The 19,827-nt window shown below is 38.0% G+C and overlaps 1 long non-coding RNA gene across 1 annotated transcript; it reads right to left on the reverse strand.

Moving 5' to 3' along the window:
* Positions 1-3,259: 3,259 nt before the first annotated feature.
* LOC124612851 lies at positions 3,260-8,492 on the reverse strand. The gene is made up of 2 exons (XR_006979579.1): positions 8,306-8,492; positions 3,260-3,649 (listed from the first exon to the last, which is right to left on the reverse strand). It is a non-coding gene; the product is annotated as an uncharacterized LOC124612851 (long non-coding RNA).
* Positions 8,493-19,827: the final 11,335 nt, after the last annotated feature.

The following is a 19,827-nucleotide window of genomic DNA, read 5'->3' on the forward strand; positions in this document are numbered from 1 at the left end:
TGGATGACTACAGACAGATTTTCCAAACAAGTTCATTGAATAATTACACTGAGTGACTGTAACAGTAAGACCTGCTCATATTAGTGACTTTGACATTGAAATGTGGAATGGAGGAGTGCACTCTATGGATTTTTACATTGATATATTAAGATAAAAATAGTTAATCATGACTCTACCACGGAGAAGTTACTGTAATGATTACTAGGACCTAAATTCCTATTGCTATATAAAGAGATAATTTAGAAATTAGTGGCAATGACATTATGGGGAAGCAACTAATAATTTGGTTTATCTATGTGATAGATGACTGGGAAATAAAAAAAGTTGGGTGGATTATTTTATTCATGTCATGAGCACTGTTGTGGAATTTACCAAGCCTCTTGTAAATTTAATGGGATAGTAGTTGTCTCCATTTCTTAATTGTCAAATTACTCTGATAACCAAAGCTATTTTCTAGTTCAGAAAAATTACAGCAAGAAAATTATAACCACACCTATGATTTTGTAAACATACTCAAAGGTCCAAATAATAATATTATTTACTGGGTGTGGAAACTTTAATTATGAATAACATTTTAATTAATGACTTTCCACAAATAATAAAATGTTTACTGATAGAATGAAATGAGGGCTTTCAAATACTTTATGTCATTCTGGAAATGAAAAATTGTTAGATCACAATATGTTCCTGAGCATATGCCTTCTGAGTAAATTACAGATTTCTCTCAGTTAAACTGATAGATAATGAATTTTACTGAAACAGTAACTAAATATGAATTTTGGTGCTTTATGTAAATGTGGTACATACACTACCAGCAAAATATAAAAAAGAAATAAGAAAGTTTTGTAAGGAGTATTTATAGTAAATGGCATTACTCCAACTTGCTAAGTTTCAAGTCCCTCGTCTGTACAATAGAAGTATGTATTCTACTGTCCCCACCTTAAAAAACTGAGTGTACAGTTCTCAAATCCAAAATGGTGTATGTCCATCAGTGTTTATGAAGCTACTGTTGATTGCTTTAGCACTGCAGATAATCTAGGTGGATTATAAAAACCTACCAAATTTGGGATATCTTTAACCCAGCACACAGCTACAAGTTTCTGAGGGGAACACGGTATTTAAAAAAATAAAATCCTGTAAAATAATAATAGAGCACTTGTGTATATAGTACACAGATCTACAAAAGCAAACTTAAGCGAGTGGCATACAAGGGCAGTCAAATTAATACGAAAAAGATGGAAAAAAGTAAGTAAACTACTCATTGACACTGAAGTACTTGCCATAGTTCTTTATTCCACTGTAATTGCCTTACAATGGTCAACACCTTTGTGGAAAAATGTTGCCAGGCACGCACCTCTTTATCTGAAGCAAAGGGACAGCCATGAATGTCTTTCTTCAGTGCTTTAAAAATATGGAAATCACATGGGGAGAGATTGGGACTTTATGGAGAATATGTGTTTCCCCCAAAACTTCTATGACGTACTCTATACAAACTTGGCAGGTGATTTATCGGCAGGTTGCTTAAACTATAATTCAGAGTTTTGTCTGGCAAGTCTTCACACAACCTCCATGCAGTCCCAATCTCTCCTCATGTGATTGCCATATTTTTGGAGCCCTAAAGAAACATTCTCGGCCATTCATTTGGTTCACACCAAGAGGTGCACACATGGGTACCAGTTTTGTAGAACACCGCAAACATTGTTCCACGAAGCGATTGACCATCTTGTCTCACAGGGGCTTAAATGTATTCACAGCTATGGTGATTACTTTTGAAATACTAAACAGTTAACTTACTTTTTTCCATCAGTCTTGTTTTCATGCAGCTTTCATCCTGTGTACTCTTTATGAAGTTTTGCATCAGTGTAACCAAATATATTACAACAAAAAAAGACAAATATGACAGGGTTCAGAACCCATGCAGAGCCAATCACAAAATATTTTGATTTCATTCATCACTTTCAATTTTTTAATTCTACTATGTTGACTCAATGATAAATCTATAATGGCAGATCCATGATTAGGTTGGGATTTCTTAATTAACACATACTAAGACAGATTTTTCCACGCGAGCAGTGCAAACCGTCCCTTCTCAATGCCCCCCCCCCCCCCTCAAAAATTCATAAGACCAATTTTGTTTATCAGTTTGTTTAGGTGGCAGTGTGCATAAACACAATTCACACACACATACCTGACCACAGTTCCTGGCTGCCAAGGCCAGAATGTGAGCAGCAGTGCAAGATGCTCTAAGCCTTGCCTTGGCAGCCAGAGACTGCGGCAACGTGTGCGCTTGTGTTGTGTGCTGTCTAAATCTAATGAAGACCTGTTTAGCCGAGAGCTGTGTTTGACAGTCTTTTTGTTGTGGCTATCTGTGAATCAGTGACTCCACTATATGGTGGGTAGCAACTATCCTTTTCAGTGCTGTGAGAAGACAAAGCAATCCAGGTACAGTTACTGGCATCACTATTTTAAACCAAACAACTGCTTTTGTTGTCATAACCAGTGCTCGATTTGTGATGGTATGCCATACCGATACCTCTAGTAAGTCACAATACTGGCACCTCTTCTTTTTTATAAATCAAGCACTGGCCATAACTGTTACTACATCTACTTGTTTTATTTCTCCAAGATCATGTCACATCCAAAAGGTCAAACCAAACTGAACATAACTAGCAGAAACTGTTGTAAATTTGAGTTCATTTTCATAGCCCATTATGTACTCTCACAGACTGATCAATCTGAAGTTACAAACAGAGGAGAGGTGATATGTGGAAAGAATCAAAGAAAAAGAACTTAACACATGCCAAATAAGAAACTGTGCATCACTGGCCGAATGTGTTACAATTGGCTCATTATACCTTATTCTAAACATATACATAGTGAATCTTTGATGAGGCTCAAGTTGCAGTCCGGCAGAAATTTTCACATGTCACTTATATACCTACAGCTGATGTCTAATAGTTCACAGTAAGCAAATAAATTTTGAATAATTGAATATATTATAACAAAACATTCAACATTCCACGCAGAACGAATCACAAAATATTTTTATTTCATGCTTTTCACAGTTTTACTTTTGAAGGAATGTACGCAACTCAGTGAAAAAATATTATCCTTGGACCTATAGTCATTAGTGGATTGACCATTGAACTAATGATTCTTGATTCTGTAATTACTTTCTCTGGGTGGGGATGGGAGCAGGGATTGTGAACAACACAAACATAAAATGGCACAATACAATATATGTAAAAGACATAACTCCTTTTGCAATAAACAAATTTATTTCACTGCAGTTGTTTTCAACATGTCATACTAAAAAATTACATTCATTGCAACAGTAACTCCAACACAGGAGATACAAGTGTCATCCAAGTCAATAAATATTTTATGACAGTGGGTTTTCACAGTGGAATGTAAACCATTTCATTTTCTTTAAGTGTATCTATGATATTACTACAGACAGTGACATAACATTAATATATTACCAGACACATTACTTTGGCACAGATGGTAAAATGAAAATAATGATCTTGTGTACTGGCTGTTGCCTATCCCTAGTAACCATCCCAGAAAATATAGGATGGTGGCAGAGAACATTTGGTTGTGCAATCCTGTAGTCACTCTGTTGTGGTACTGGATTTGCAATGTGCTTCTGAAAATAAATCAGAGATATATTGAATATTTTTTGATAGAACCTGGCAGTATAGAAAAGATCAAACATAAGTAGAATAACATCACTAGATGTCAAATTAGAAAAGAATTAAGTATGTACTGATCAGTAACATGAATTTTATACGTAGAGTACACCACTCTGTTGCCAATGAGATGCAGATCAATCTCAAATGAAGCCCCTAGGAGTAAAAACTCCTACATTTCAGCACATATTAAGTTGTTAAATGGTGGAACATATAATTAGCTAATCTGATCATGTATTGCATTCACATTGCAACTGGGCAGCTGAAGATAGTGATGCTATAGATTTGCCAACAGTCATTATGAACGTGCGTATTCAAGCCATTAAACATTCCAACAGCACCTTCACATTATGTACATTTACTAATGTGGCTTGACATAAATAAAACATGACAATTTCAAAAGAATAGAAATTTATTCTACTCATTCATCATATTCTGTACATCCCACCAAGAAGGTGGACAAGAATAGAAATTTCTTCTGCTCTGCCACCAAGAAGGTGAACCTACAGGGAGCAAGTGAAAGTAAACATTAACAAACAACAACCAAACATTGCTTAAGCTGTACACTATAGTAACAAGAAACTATCACAACACTGCTTAATGCTAGTTCTGTTTATGCCAGTTAAATGTGTTCTAGTGAATCAGAAAGAAAGCTGCTGCTACTTCAGTTATATTAGGCAGCTGAAGGATGTCTCATAAGAAACTTAATATTTACTTCATTAATCAAGTATTTTTTTCAAAGAAACAGCAACCTAAATATGTAATTACATAGGACAGTTTACAACACACTACCTGCCATCCCTCTAAAGAAGGAATCAAATCCTTGCACTAAGATAATCAATGGAAGGAGTCACCAATGAGATATGTTTTAATTTTCCTTTGAATTTGTTGAGACAACTAATTACTTGTTGCATGTCAGATGGGAGCTTCTCAAATATCTTCATACCATAGTATATAACTTTGTTAAATCCTAGTTAAGGATGCGAAGTTTAAACAAAAGTTATACTTCTGTCTTGTATTGACAGTGCAGATAACATTTGAGCTTGAACTGATTTTTCACAACCACACCACACACAGACTAAAGTAACTCTGTGATTGTGGCTAGGAGTCAGTCAACTGGTGTACTTTCTTGACACCTATGTGCCCACTATAAGGACTGATTTTTTGGGCAGCACACAGCTTTCTCAGGCACAGTATGATGCACAGGAAGGGGAGAGCCAACTGTTGCCCTATCCACCATCCCCACTGATGTACTTCCCACTGCTGCTGACAATGACAACAATAAAACTAATCTGAATGTATGTTTTGCTCTATTTGCATTGCATGTGAAGCTCTTGATCGTTCTAAGTATGTGGAATGATGTACATAATGAACAACCCTGCACCACCATAGCTGCCTGTCAACCAAGAGGTTATTTTAAATCAAAATTTAGAAGAAAACATAATAACCGTTTATCACTAAGTCTGCCAAAGGTTCACAAAAGCATCCAACAATAGCCACAAAAGTTATTTTTTTATTATTGTCCCATCAGCTTTAATCACTATCATCAGATGGTACATATTTACTGCATGTTTGCAGCTTTGTTGGAGTTTTGCAGCTGTGGCCAGGTGTGAATTGTACATACTTATAACCACATTCAATGGGTATATGTTTCGTTCTCTTGCATAACTACATGAGCCACAAGAATGTTGCAAGTATGCAATAAATATGTACCGTCTGATGATAAATCGCTTGTTAATTTAAAACCTGTATGGTAAATAGAAACTGAAGAATAAAACCAAAGGCAACTGGCTGCTGTAAACCTTTACAAAAATTTAAATATGAACTGAAATTGCTTCTTCTGTCAACTTCTGCTCTGAAGATGGATATTTAACAAAAACATTGTGGTATAAAAAGACTACAATGATTGCTTGTGCTATTTAAAAGTAGATGTAAACATTCTGCAGCAGTAACATGAGTAGTGGCAGAGACCAATATGTTCATTAACATTACTTTTCAGCCAATAAGCTAGCTGGTAATCTGTAAATATCCAGTATGTAGGCATAAACAAAGACACAGAGTGTAAATCCAAAGTAATCTACACTATTTTGATAGAAACAGACCAATGGTCCTTGGAACACAGCATTATTTTTAACTAATCAAAACACACACAAACTACATCCAAAGAACAAAATCAGTCACCTACTTATCAATTATAAAATGTAGATTGATGTAAAGTCATGATTCCACCTGCCTGTTTTGACCAGTAATGCCATCAACATGGTGTACACTATTTCAAACACATACAATATGCCTACCACAACATCCCTCATTACACCTGCGAACAAACATAAATAGCACGTGAAGTACTTAACTCCAGAAATAGAATGAAACTAACAGGACAACCAAATGAAGAGGACAAACTAAATAAACGACAGTAATAATAATGACATCACTGCATAACAAATACTCACCAAAAAATCAAGCACACAAAATCCTCAAATCTTAACAAACAAATGGCAAAAATTAAAACTATTGGTGACCTAAATTTCACATGACCTAAGGAGTTTCGCCATTTGGGGAGCAAAATAACTGATCATGGTCGAAGTAGAGAGGATATAAAATGTAGACTAGCAATGGCAAGGAAAGTGTTTTTGAAGAAGAGAAATTTATTAACATCGAGTATAGATTTAAGTGTCAGGAAGTCGTTTCTGAAAGTATTTGTATGGAGTGTGGCCATGTATGCAAGTGAAACATGGATGCTACATAGTTTGGACAAGAAGAGAATAGAAGCTTTCGAAATGTGGTGCTACAGAAGAAAGCTGAAGATTAGATGGGTAGATCACATAACTAATGAGGAGGTATTGAGTAGAATTGGGGAGAAGAGGAGTGTGTGGCACAAGTTGACAAGAAGAAGGGACCGGTTGGTAGGATATGTTCTGAGGCATCAAGGGATCACAAATTTAGCATTGAAGGACAGCTTGGTGGGTAAAAATCATAGAGCAAGACCAAGAGATGAATACTATAAGCAGATTCAGAAGGATGTAGGTTGCAGTAAGTACTGGGAGATGAAGAAGCTTGCACAGGATAGAGTAGCATGGAGAGCTGCATCAAACCAGTCTCAGGACTGAAGACCACCACAACAACAACATATATCTCAAATGAAGACCTCAATACCAGTAACCCATACAGAACTCAAAAACTCAGCAAACTTTCACTTGAGCTACACAGCTCCAACAAAGCCCTCGATACCACGAACCAACCACTCTAAAACATGGTGTTGCAAATTTCACTTCACCCACAAAGTCCAAGCAAAGCCCCACATACAACACTTTCACTTACTCTATCTAAACCAAAGTTTTCAGTACAACAAACCAAACCATGTTCACATGACTAACATCAGAAATGTATCCTAAACAACGATGGCACATCAGTACCCATGATACCTACCAATAACATTCCAACAATCACCAAACACTAACAAGGAAATCCTGAAAATTCATGAAAACTTCCACCACCAATTTTAATATACACAAACAGCTTCGCTCATTGCAACATGCAATGAGCTACTCATAAATATCTATATCTTCTTCACCATATAAGAAAAAAAGGAAAATATTAAATCTCTGACCACAAGAAAGACACGCACTATTATTTCTAAACATAAAAATGAATGCAACAGCCAAAATATGCAAATTCAAAGTAACTCACCAGAAAGCCAGCACAAATTCTTTCTTTCAATACCAACATGAAACATTCAATTCATGTCATACTACTCACTAACAAACATACTGCACAACAGAGAACTGCCAGATACTACAACACGCAATCTACAAACACAAAGAATCAAAAACATCTAGGCTCACCATGACATTATAGGTCAAAGCAGGTGGGTGTAGCATCAGCACCTGCCCGAATAACCTCACGTTAGCCTCAGGTGATGAGGTAATGACTGCCAATTGATAAGAAAACAGTGCATCTTTTTGGTACAACCCAAAAAGGCCAGTACTGCCTGCTTTGCACTTAGGAGATCTTTCTCACTGTACTGGCCCACAAACAATACTTTTATTCAATCTATCCTACAGCATTTCCTTTCTAAACAGCACAGCTAAGATCTAAAAATTGTCCATTCTAACATTGAAATTCAATACTTAATCCTAAACCATTTACTGCCCAATGGTCCTTATGATTAATAATGAAGAGTGAATTTACTAGACACTGATTTGATTTAAAAATTCTATCTGCTACCTCAGCATCTTATTTTGCAAATGCGAATTTCCCAGAGTAACGGTATCTCCAGTATTGCTGCATTTCTCTTCCTGTTTTTAGCGAGTTTCATCGCTATATACTTCAGTGGCTAAAAATAAAGTCCAGCAACTCCATTAATTAACTTCTCAACATGTTTAAACGAGAGTTACATTTGAAGAAGCCTTCCAAAAGCCACAACAGTACTAAGTTGCATACAACACAGCTATAAAACTATATCTGCCGTTTATAACGTTCATGAGTACAACACTACACGTGCAGCTTGAGTACATACGTCACAGTACTAAATAAATCCCATATATTTGTATTCTATGGGAAAATACTATATTCTAACCACAATCATTTTACCGATCAGCTTGTTTGCCTACCAGCAAGCGAATGAATATTACGTTTCCTTTTTTCTCTCCAAGAATTTTGCGTTCCACTTTTCGTCTCTTAGAAATCACAATACTGCAAAGCCTATTACTGAGTTACTACAAAAGTTACACGCGGCACATACCATTATACCACCTCGACGACAACAATAACAAACACAGATCTTTTTGCGCGCCAAAAATTTCGTCTTCAAAGATAATACTCGCAACGCCTTCAAAAAGATGTGGTAACTGCTGTGAACTACGTCGCTTCCCGTGTTACGCTGTCGCTAGAGTCTAGTCTCCTGCTCCTAGTCGCCTGGTTTGGCGTGCTACCACCTTAAAAAAGAGTTCACAATTTATACTGGGTGAGACTATTTGTAACCGAAACAATAAGAACTCTTCATTAAATTTGCACTCTTTATTGCCTATTAGTTAATAACTTTCTCTTTTGTGTGACATCAAATTAAATATAAGAAACATAAAACCAGTAAAGAGAACAGACACGCAAGATAGTAGGGTAAGGGCCCCAAATATCGCCTACCATTATTATTTCCCTGTTTATCAGCTTCTTGGTTTATGTAATCAAGCTTTAAACTAAATGAATATTAGTAGAAACTATCTTTGGTTTCCATACGCCAAATTACTTCTAAAGCTATGCTACTTTGAGTTAGTTTGGAAAATTTAGGAAGCGGTGAAAGGAAATTGTCTGAGAGTGGGTTCCTAATACCACCTACCCCTGTTCCTATTATCGCCCACCCAGCGAAATTAAGAGCACCTGTTCAAAAATGGAACAGCCCATATTTGTTCAGTTTTTATAAGTGGATTTGAACATGGTTCTTTGAAAAAAAAGTTAAAAGCAAGACCAAATCAAATTGTTCGGAATTTATTGGAAAACTATAACGCAATTGTACAATTAGATGGGATTATTTACATCAGAATTATGTAAAACAAATTTAATAGTTAGTTATTTAGACAGAAGAAACATATGTATTTTTGCCGCTCGTCACTCGCTGCATCACAAAATTTGTGATTCCAGTTTGCCACACGAAGAGCATATAAGCCACTGTTCTCCACTAAAATCGTCGAAAAATTCTTATTACAAAATGCACAAGTGGCATCTGAAGAACCATCACCAACATCCAGATCATGATCGTCATCGGTGTCTACCAGTGAAGGTTCACCAGCAGCCTCATTGTCAGAAGAACTTGACATTTTTTACTATCTTTTAACTTTCCTCTTGGTGACAAGATTCCTCTTTTGTGTTGCTCCACTTGTTGAAGTCTCATTGGAATTGTTTGTGCCTTTAGAAGCATAAAAGGTTTCCAACTTCATCTTATAAGGAGAACTACTCAACACAACGCTTCCCCGACACTTTCGTTTGTAAGATGCTGGTTGAACTTTTGGTACAGTTTTTATGTCTATGTGCGAGACTAAAGGATGGAATTACATGGAAGCAGATGAGCAATGAGATTCATTTTCACCAGCAGACGAAATTTCATTGTCAACACTATGTGAAATAGGCCTACATGCTAGATCAACTGTGGCAGTATTTGCAAATAATTGACGCCCACACTGAGCTTCAGAAATAGGCTGTGGTCTGTTATCGTTCGCTTCATAAATAAAATCAGCTTCAGTAAATACTGGTTTGTCATAAGGATAGATACCAATGGCACGAAAACCATTCAATGCATTACCCATGGTTGCTGCTCTAATGTAAGCTTTGCCCATGAGTTCAGCGACGTCATATTGAGTCAAAATTCTACCCTCATTATTGGAAATCCACTTCTCAGTTTCTTGATTGCAGAAGGTTATAAATGGCTTCATGAAGGCAACATCCAGTGGCTGCATCCTATGAATACTGTGAGGTGAAAGACAGACCAATATGATGTGATTTTCTCTGGCAAAGTTTATAATATATAGATTCCTTGTGTGTGAGAAGCGTCCATCCAGGATTAACACAACTGGGTCTTCTGCAGTAGGCTTTACAAAAGAGGCAAAATGCTTCATCCACTTACAAAACAAATCGCACTGAATCCAGCCTGATGGGTGAAATCGTGGAATAGCTCCAGGATGGGATCCTTTCATTAGCTTCAGGTCCTGCTTCTTTCTGGGGAACACTATCATCGGAGGAATGTACTGGCTGGCAGCTGACATGCAGGTGATGATGGTGCTCAGCTTTCCTCTTTCTCTGGTGATGACATTTTGTAGACTGCCGATTTCCCTTTTTTATGCAAATCACCTTCACATTTTTGCTTTGAACAGTTGTTATTCCAGTTTCGTCAACATTAAATGTTCTAGCAGGGTTGAACTTGATTTTATCAAGTTCTGCTCTGAGAATACAGAAAAATGACATCACATTGTCTTGAGGAAAGCCTAAGATTCTAGCTCTTGACAGTGATTGTGGTGTTCGTATTGTTAACTGGGTCAATTTCTTTTCATAAAGAAGTTCAACCACTTTCGACCTCCCATGTTTCCAGTTTTTGAAAAGGGGTGGGGCAGATTGTTCCTTAAGGCAAGTTGGAATGCCATCTGCTTTACATCTACATCTACATACATACTCCGCAATCGACCATACGGTGCGTGGCGGAGGGTACCTCGTACCACAACTAGCATCTTCTCTCCCTGTTCCACTCCCAAACAGAACGAGGGGAAAATGACTTCCTATATGCTTCTGTATGAGCCCTAATCTTTCTTATCTTACGTTTGTGGTCTTTCCGCAAAATGTAAGTTGGCGGCAGTAAAATTGTACTGCAGTCAGCCTCAAATGCTGGTTCTCTAAATTTCCTCAGTAGCGATTCACGAAAAGAGCGCCTCCTTTCCTCTAGAGACTCCCATCCAAGTTCCATTTCGATTCAGTACTCAACCAGCTCCTTCTCAACTTCAGGTGTCAACACAGGTTTCCTTCCAAGTTTCTGTCTTACAACTGCAGATTCCTGTTCATTCTCCCCTTTTGCACTTCTTTTAATGTACTCTCGAATCGTTGATCTGGGCACTTCAAACGTCTTTGACGCTTTTTTTTTTTTTTTTTTGGGACAGCCCGACATGCAGTCTGAAGATTTGACGTGCTCCAAGTCTGTCTCTTCTTCTTTCCCCTTGGCATCTTGTGTACGAGTTCTACAACAACACAAATGAGTAACTGAATAAAATAAATCACTTTGAAGACGAAAATAGGTTTGAGATAAGTACGAGATAGGTCGGTTAACAAATTAAAATAGCTGCTCCCAATATCGCCTACTGGCGATATTACGATCCAGTTGATGAGCGATATTGCAAACACAGTACAATCAACAAAAACATACATGTTACAGTTCTTCAAAACACCTTCTTTCGCTATTAATAACACGATTGCAATCCTTATTTAAGATACTTCCTAGTAAGTTAAACGAAATTATTATCAGTAAACATTTACCTGGTAGCTTCCTCGATTTGCTGCAGGCAGTAAAAACGATTGACACAGCCGCAAACACTTTAAATGCTATACGTTTTCCAGTTTCCACTATTACCACAGTCTAACATTAACAGTCGCGACACTTCGCTTCGCCTCGATTTTGTTGACTACAGCGCCAGCAGCGCCCCAAGCGGCCGGTAGGTTGAACTGTGAGTTCTGCGCAATCGTGAAAGCGAGTAGTGATTGTTTATTTTGATTTATACAATGGTTTTTACCATCGGGAGCGTTTGTAGCGCAATAAATTGCAGCAACAACAGGAAGAAGACACCACAACTGTCTTTTTTTAGGTTTCCTAAGACTCCTGAGAGGTATGTACCATCGTGTTACTAACTGTATCGTCAGGATTCACTTGCAAACTATACGTGTATAAATGATGAATGTTTCGTTTTAGGAGCAGAAAATGGGTATTTAATAGCAGACGAGAAGACCTTATGAAGAAAGACCTAATTTACCTGTATAATAATATTAGGTTTTGTTCGCTACATTTCGAGCAAAACCCGTTCATGAACGCAGAAAATAACAGACTCGTTTGGAATGCAGTACCCACACTGTTTGACATTCCAAATAAGCCATCTCAACTGACGATGAAGAGGAAACTGCCACAAAGATTCGACAGTCAATCTAAAGCTGTAAAACAGTCCTATGACACAGAAGCAGCCAGTTTAACTTCCATGTGAATCTTCAACACAAACCTGCTTTGACGATGAAGTGGTTAGATTAAGTGCAACTGTTCGTGTCTTACAAAATCGTGTGAAGTGTCAGAATGTGCAGATCGCTAGACTTCGAGCGAAACTATTACGGGACAAGGAAAGTGCCTACAGACAGATTGTTTGAAAATTATTCAAATATTTGGTTTTCGTGAAATGTAATGTAATCAGCTCATTATAATATTTTCAGCATATTTCTCCCACTATTTGGCAGTTGCTTGTCCCAGTTAGAATCGGTTTTGCATGTAGAGGTACATGTCTGTGCTTCTTACATGTTAATCTGTGTGTTTATATTCTCTTGATATCAACGTGGTAAGCTCTAATTCTGTCCAATGTCACAAGTGTTTCTTCACGAATGTGTTGTAACTTGCCACTCTATTCATTGTTTTTGTCCATACTCGCGCATATTTTAGAATCATGTTTAGAAATGTATATGCCTTCTGATACTACACAAACTCTTGGAGGCAAGGAAATAACTCGAATAATTCGGAAATTACGTAGGAAATTGATGCAAACAAACATTATGCTTACGACGCGTCTGACGTTCACCTTACCTGCCGCTTGGAGCGCTAGTGTTGTTCCATCTGTCAAACGGCAACAACTTTTACAGCAGTGAGTGTCGCGACTGTTATGTTAGACTGTGCTATTACTCTTAGGAAGCTTGCAACAAGTGCCGTCTGTGGCAAAACTTTAGAGGTTCAAGTTTACTACACATACTCATAGATGGCACGCTTAACGGCTTGGAAATACAAATAGGCGATATTAGGCACAGGGGCGATATTTGGGACACCTACTCTACACATTTCTTCAATCCTTAGGTCCCAACATTTTTTTCTCTCTAATCTTGCAACAGATTTACATGGCGCGACTTTTTTTCAGCGAAAATCTATTACCTTATCAAAGTTCGTCAAACGTTTTTCTACATGAAAAATGTAACTGTCATTGTGCAATACTAAAAAAGCTGTTAATGCGAATAGTACCAATGACTAGTGTGGTTTCTTGATTTGATAACATCTGTTTTGTCACTGTCTGCTACATAAAACGAAATATGCCTTTCTGATATTGCAACAGTTTAACACACACTAAATAAGCGAGACTGTTTTGGCACAAATGGTCATTTTTGTCTACCTCATTTACACAAATAACACGACAGAAAATAATTCACAAAGTGCATATTAGACTTACTACAAGCAAAAAAAATTATGTTAGGAAATAATTTCATATGTCATTCACACGCTTCAATTTCTCAAGCATTAGTACGAAATTCTGATAAAAATTTGGAGTCGTCATAGTCTTCTTTATAATTTGTGTGATGACCCTGTTTCTTCTCCTTCCTCATTCTAACAGGCAATTGTGTCATCACTAATTCTGTAACTATTCGTGCCACTGTCAAAACTTATTCTGCAGTTAACTTTGTCATCCCTGCCATAATCACCGGTTCAGTTACACCGCATTTATTATCCGGTTAGGCGTTATTACGTGTTCGTACAAAGCGCTTTACGCGCTGTTCCGAGAATAGAACTTCAGCGCCTGCTGACTGGGACTTTACAACTGGCGCTCGGTAGTGTAGCGATCTGGTAAAAATTTCCTGCCAAAATTTCGTTTTCTTGCATATACTGAGAAGATTAATATGTAATCTTTCTTACCTGTTGTTCCTGTTAGTAGTTTATTACCACTCTGGTAGTCTGAATCTACGCATTTCGCTAATAATTATAACAAAGCTGATCATTCGCGCACCCAATCAAGCACATAAACCAAGAGCGATTGTCGTTCACCCGTTCATGTTTATTCGGCTCAGTTAGTATAGCCCCGTCCCATTTTGTCTGCGGGAAGGTTTTTTTTCTTTTCCCTAGATGCGACGGGATTTCCCTGGAGGAGACGGGATTTCCCGCATTCAAAAATCAACTTATGATTCGTTCAGAAACAAACTTAGAATGTCTTCTCCCTGACGTTTCGTTCTCAACTATGAAGAACATCTTCCGAGGTGAGTTGATGACTGGCTGCTAGGAGCTGGGGCCGACACTTATATGGAGATCGTAGAGGGAGCCACCGCACGTCACGTGGCGTCGATGTGTAGCTATCTCTGGCTATCGTCTGTTCTCTCGATTGCAGGCAATCGATTGTCACGTGATTGATGCAACGTCGACCACCATATCTTGTCCAATTTTAATCCTTCTTCTTTACAATTAAAATTGTATTGATGTTTGTGGATTTCAATTGCCTCTCTATACATACGTGTATAATAATGCGACGTCCTCGCTAGCACGCTTGTCCCACCAAATTTTATTTCGTGATCTCCATCATTAAAAACATGTTCCGCTACTGCCGATATGCCGATATGTCCCAAGCGACAGTTTCTTTTGTGCTCCGTCAACCGTGTATTGATGCTTCTTTTTGTAGCTCCTATGTAAAGTCTGCCACAACTACACAGAATTTTATATACCCCTGGGGTGGCTAGGGGGTGACGAGCATCTTTTGTTGATCTTAGGCATTCACTAATTTTCTTAGTAGGTCTGAAAATAGTCTCCACCAGAATCTTGGCTAGTACTTTCCCAATGCGATCCGTGATGTTATGGATGAACGGAAGAAATACTTTTCCAGTTGATGGTTGTTGCTGTCTCCTATTTTTAGGCATTTTTCTACTTGGGTGAAGTGCTCAGTTAATCTCGTTTTTCGTATAACCATTTTTTGCAAAAGCCATTCGTAAATGATTTAGTTCTTCTTGTAAGTAGCCTGGTTCACAAATATTATTGGCCCTATCCACTAGTGTTTTTATGACCCCCCTCTTTTGCCTAGGGTGGTGGTTTGAGTTCTTATGGAGATAGCGATCAGTATGTGTACCTTTCCTGTAGACCTTATGGCCTAAGGTCCCATTTGCCCGTTTGATAACTGATACATCCAAAAACTTAAGTTGTCCATTCTTTTCTTTCTCCATAGTAAATTTGATCTTTCGGTTGATGCTATTTAAGTCTACCAGGAAATCATTCAAGTCTTCTTCCTCATGATTCCATATTACAGAGGTATCATCCACATACCGATACCACTTTGAGGGGCTTTTTTTGGCCGACTGCACTGCTTGATGTTCAGAATATTCCATGAATAAATTCGCAATTGCGGGGCTTAGGGGGGCTTCCCATAGCTACCCCATTAATCTGTTCATAAAATTCACCATTGTACTGAAAATAGGTCGAGGATAGACAGTGTTGGAACAAGGCCACTATATCAGTAGGGAACATATCGGCTATATGAGAGAGAGCTTCATCAACTGGAACCATAGTGAACAAAGACACTATATCAAAACTGACAAGGATGTCATTAGGACCGACAGTAATTTCCCTCAATTTCTCAATGAAGTGTAGAGAGTTTTTAATATGACTCTCAGTTTTGCCTATGTAAGGTTATAAAAATGAGCAAGGTGTCTGGCTAGTTCTTGGGTAGGAGCTCCAATTGCGCTGACTATCGGTCTCAAAGGAACATCAGGCTTATGTACCTTTGGTAATCCATATAATCTCGGAGGATAAGCCTCCGTTTCACAAAGATACTTTTTAACTTCTGTAGGAATGGAAGACTGTTTTATCAGACGACTGGTGGCATTCAGCACATTTGTTGTGGGATCCTTTTTCAACTTCTTGTATGTGCTGGGTTCCTGGAGATCACTGATCTTCTTGTGATAATCCTCAGTATTCATTAAAACAGTAACATTTTCCTTGTCAGCGGCAACTATAATAACATTCTTGTCTGCATTGATCTCCCGCAATGCCTTCCTTTCCCCTTGAGACCGATTGCTGCTGGGTGGCTTAGCTTTACGTAATATCCTGGAGGTTTCCATCCTAATTTCATCAGCAGAATATGATGGTAACTGACGAATTCCTGCCTCTATATTAGCAATAATGTCCTCCATAGGAACCTTGGATGGAGTGATTGCAAAATTCCCTCCTTTAGACAGAACAGAAAGTTCTTTCTTAGACAATTGTTTTTCCGATAAATTAATAACCGTTTCGGAATTGTATGGAATCGGTGTTTCCTGTCGACCCTCTTGTAGACGATCAAACTTCTCCTTCTGCCTATTGGAAGACACTTCTGCATTAATCTCCATAGATCTAAATGTTAAACTGTCCACTTTGCTCCAATGACAAAACTGCATAGTATTGCTAATAAGTAAATGAAGATTTAGCTGTTGACTATCACATACCGCCAGTCCTCATCGTGTCTGATGTATCCGCTCACATACTAATGCCAGTTCCATACGAGAATAAATACGGTTAGCTTGAGCCGAATGAAACATTCTTCTCACTTTTAAAAACTTGGAAACTATACCAGTATCACGACAGCGTAGCAGAAAAGTGAGTGAGCAAAGTTGTTGACCTTTCTTCTCGCGTAGGTTCTTCAGTCGTCGTACCCTAGTTGACATTTCCTCCCCGTAGAGGCGTCGAATCATCCCATGTAGCCTTTCACTGCCGGCGTCTTCATCAGTAAACACTTCTGGGCTAAGTTGCCGTGGTCGATCTGTAGAACTTCTTCTCCCTGACGTTTCGTTCTCAACTACAGAGAACATCTTCCGAGGTGAGTCGACGACTGGCTGCTAGGAGCTGCTTATATGGAGATCGTAGAGGGCGCCACCCATGGAGGTAGGAAAAGGGGAGATGGCGCTACAGACTTACGCTGTACGTTGTTTTGAAGCCAGTGGGCGGAGTCTGCCGCCATCTTGGATCCCCCAAAACATTAGCAGACGAGTGTTTACAATTGCTTCTTGTTCGTTATTTCTGTCGTGTTTACGCGATATTTGTTTTATATAGTAAATGTTACAGTGTTTTAGTGAACAACACAGCATAAGGAACACAACTAAAAAACTTTTTTTGGCCTTAAATGCGTATTCGATACGGTAATACGACACGAAAATATGACGCTTCTGGCCTCAGTACTGTAATTCCTTTTTGTTTTTACACTTTGGATAAACGAGAAGAGAAGTACGTGCTATGAAAAGCGCGCTTTCGTAATCCATTTCTATTCACTTTCATTGTGTTTGTGTCAATAATAGACAAAGCCAGAACTCCAAAAGCAATGATTGATACTTTAGAGGCACCAATTTGTATTCGTTGCATTTTCAAGTCAAATGCAAATTTTAAATGTTCAAGTTTGCAAGAAAGTTACCTTATTTCCTTTGGTGTCCCTTAGATGTATGCAGAGATGATATAAACAATTTAGGCATTTTTCTACTTGCTAGGCGCTACATGAAACTAGGTTTTTTCCTTCAACAATATGAATTTTGTGCCCCCTGAAATTTCCTCCCCGGGCAGACAACCCGGTTGCCCCCCCCCCCCCCCTGCCCCTCCCCCATCTAGATCTGGGCCTGCTTTGAGTCTTTGAGTCTTTCAGAATTGTTGAGGTTAGTGGGAATAGAACCTGGTTTACTGAGTAGTGGTCAGCTGTGGTATTCTCTACACTGTAGAGATGATCACAAGCAGCGTCTGAAACTGAGAATAATAATTCCACTACTGAGGAAGTCAGGCATAATGTAGAATCGTACACAAGTTGTGAATCATAACATCTGATTTCAAAATACTGTCTACAGAAATGACTCATTTCTCAGTCTTGTTTTGCTAACAGTTGAAAACTACTGAATTCATTTTGAGAAAAAATTATAAATCGCCAGATTTATTTACAAAAAAGTCACTTGTACATCAGTTCAATTCTTCTTTCCTGGGACAAGCACAAGAATTTCCCTATTACGTTTATGTAAAACGGGGGCTAGCTCCTCAAGGTAATAAGGGTCTGCTTCTCTACTGAAAGTAGATTAAGTCACTCAAGTCTCTCCTGTGACTGTGTGCTTCTTAGATATGTGCTGATTCTTTTCAGAGCATGGAAAGATATTCCATTGAAAATGTAGGACATGGAATTGCCAGTATCAAAGTTGATAGTTTATACTCTTCATTTATACACTGATTTCAGACCATCTTCGTTCATTATTGAAACTACCTAATAAACATTCTTTGAAGATAATTCAGATGAAGCGTATAGTACAATGAGTTCGTTTTTCAAAGTAACGTTACCTAAGAGCGGTCCATAAATTTAACACAGCTTATGGAAAAGATGGTCAGGAAATTTTACTTTATAATTTTCGTAGTTCTGAGAGTAAATCAAGTGAAAAAATTCCAGCTTATCGGAAGAAGTGAACCTTTGTTTTATCTCACACATAATGTAATCAACTATTTCAAAACACATTCGACGATAAATGTCAATTTCTGTTTCATCTGAATACAGTCTCTTTACTCCCTGTCTCGAATTTGTTTCACAGTTTTGAGTTACAGAAAATTTCCAAAACCGTTCTAAAGTGTGTTCCCTGTCAAACTGCAGCTGCTCTGAAATCTACTTAATCTTCTTGAGCAATATACACCATCATATTTTTTCGTTTGCAGTGTGCTATATAAGGCGTATGTGTAACTGAACAGCTTAGAAAAAATTTCCAATAAGAAAAATTGACAAAGTCGTTCAGAAAAGCAAAGAAAACCTTGCGACTTCACCATTGCGCCGTTGTCCCAATTATCACTATTGTCCAGAAGACTGTCAAAGAATTGTAACGGTTCTGCTCTGTGTTCTTTAACTGTGTGGACTAATCTAGATGAGAAGTTCCTCCTAGTTGGGGCAGGTGATGGCAACTGTCTATGAACAAATTCCTGTAATGCGTAAGTTCTTTTAGAAGATTTGGAAAAAAAAAATGAAGAAAGGCGGCCCAGAGTATAGAGAAATATTTTACGTTCTTTTATATTAGAGATGCTTTGTTGCAAAACCAAATTTATTACATGGCCATAACAGTGAGTATAGAGAGCCTGTGGATGCTTTTGAGAACCCCATACACTGTAGGCCATTAAATGATCACTCATTACTGATGCTCCATCATACGCTTGGACAATGAACTTCTCTGCAATCGAAAAACTGTCAACTATGTGCTCAACATGAGCAGACAAACCATTACAGTTCTGTCTGCACTGATGTCAGTAAAACCAATGAATCTTTCTTTCACATCAACTTCATGAACGTTACACAGAACTGTGGACAGTTGCGATTTAGACCGAATATGTGAAGTTTCGTCATGCATAATGGCGTCAAAGTCCTTCACTACATCAGAAATAGCTTTAATAATATCATTTTTTATACTTATGGAAGTTTCTCTAAATACTGCAGAAGTACTCAAGTGTGCCTCTAATAAGGGGTCATACTTTTGAAAAATATTCAGTGATTCCAGGTAATTTCTTTTGTTAACAGAAGCATTTAATTCATTATGCCTTTGGAATGGGAGCTCTTGTTTAGCCGAATAACACACTGCATCGAAGAGTCTTTTCAAAAGTTCCCTGTTCCTTTTAACTTGTTCGCTGTCCTGG

Source organism: Schistocerca americana, chromosome 4, assembly GCF_021461395.2.
Source record: "Schistocerca americana isolate TAMUIC-IGC-003095 chromosome 4, iqSchAmer2.1, whole genome shotgun sequence".
NCBI lineage: Eukaryota > Metazoa > Arthropoda > Insecta > Orthoptera > Acrididae > Schistocerca > Schistocerca americana.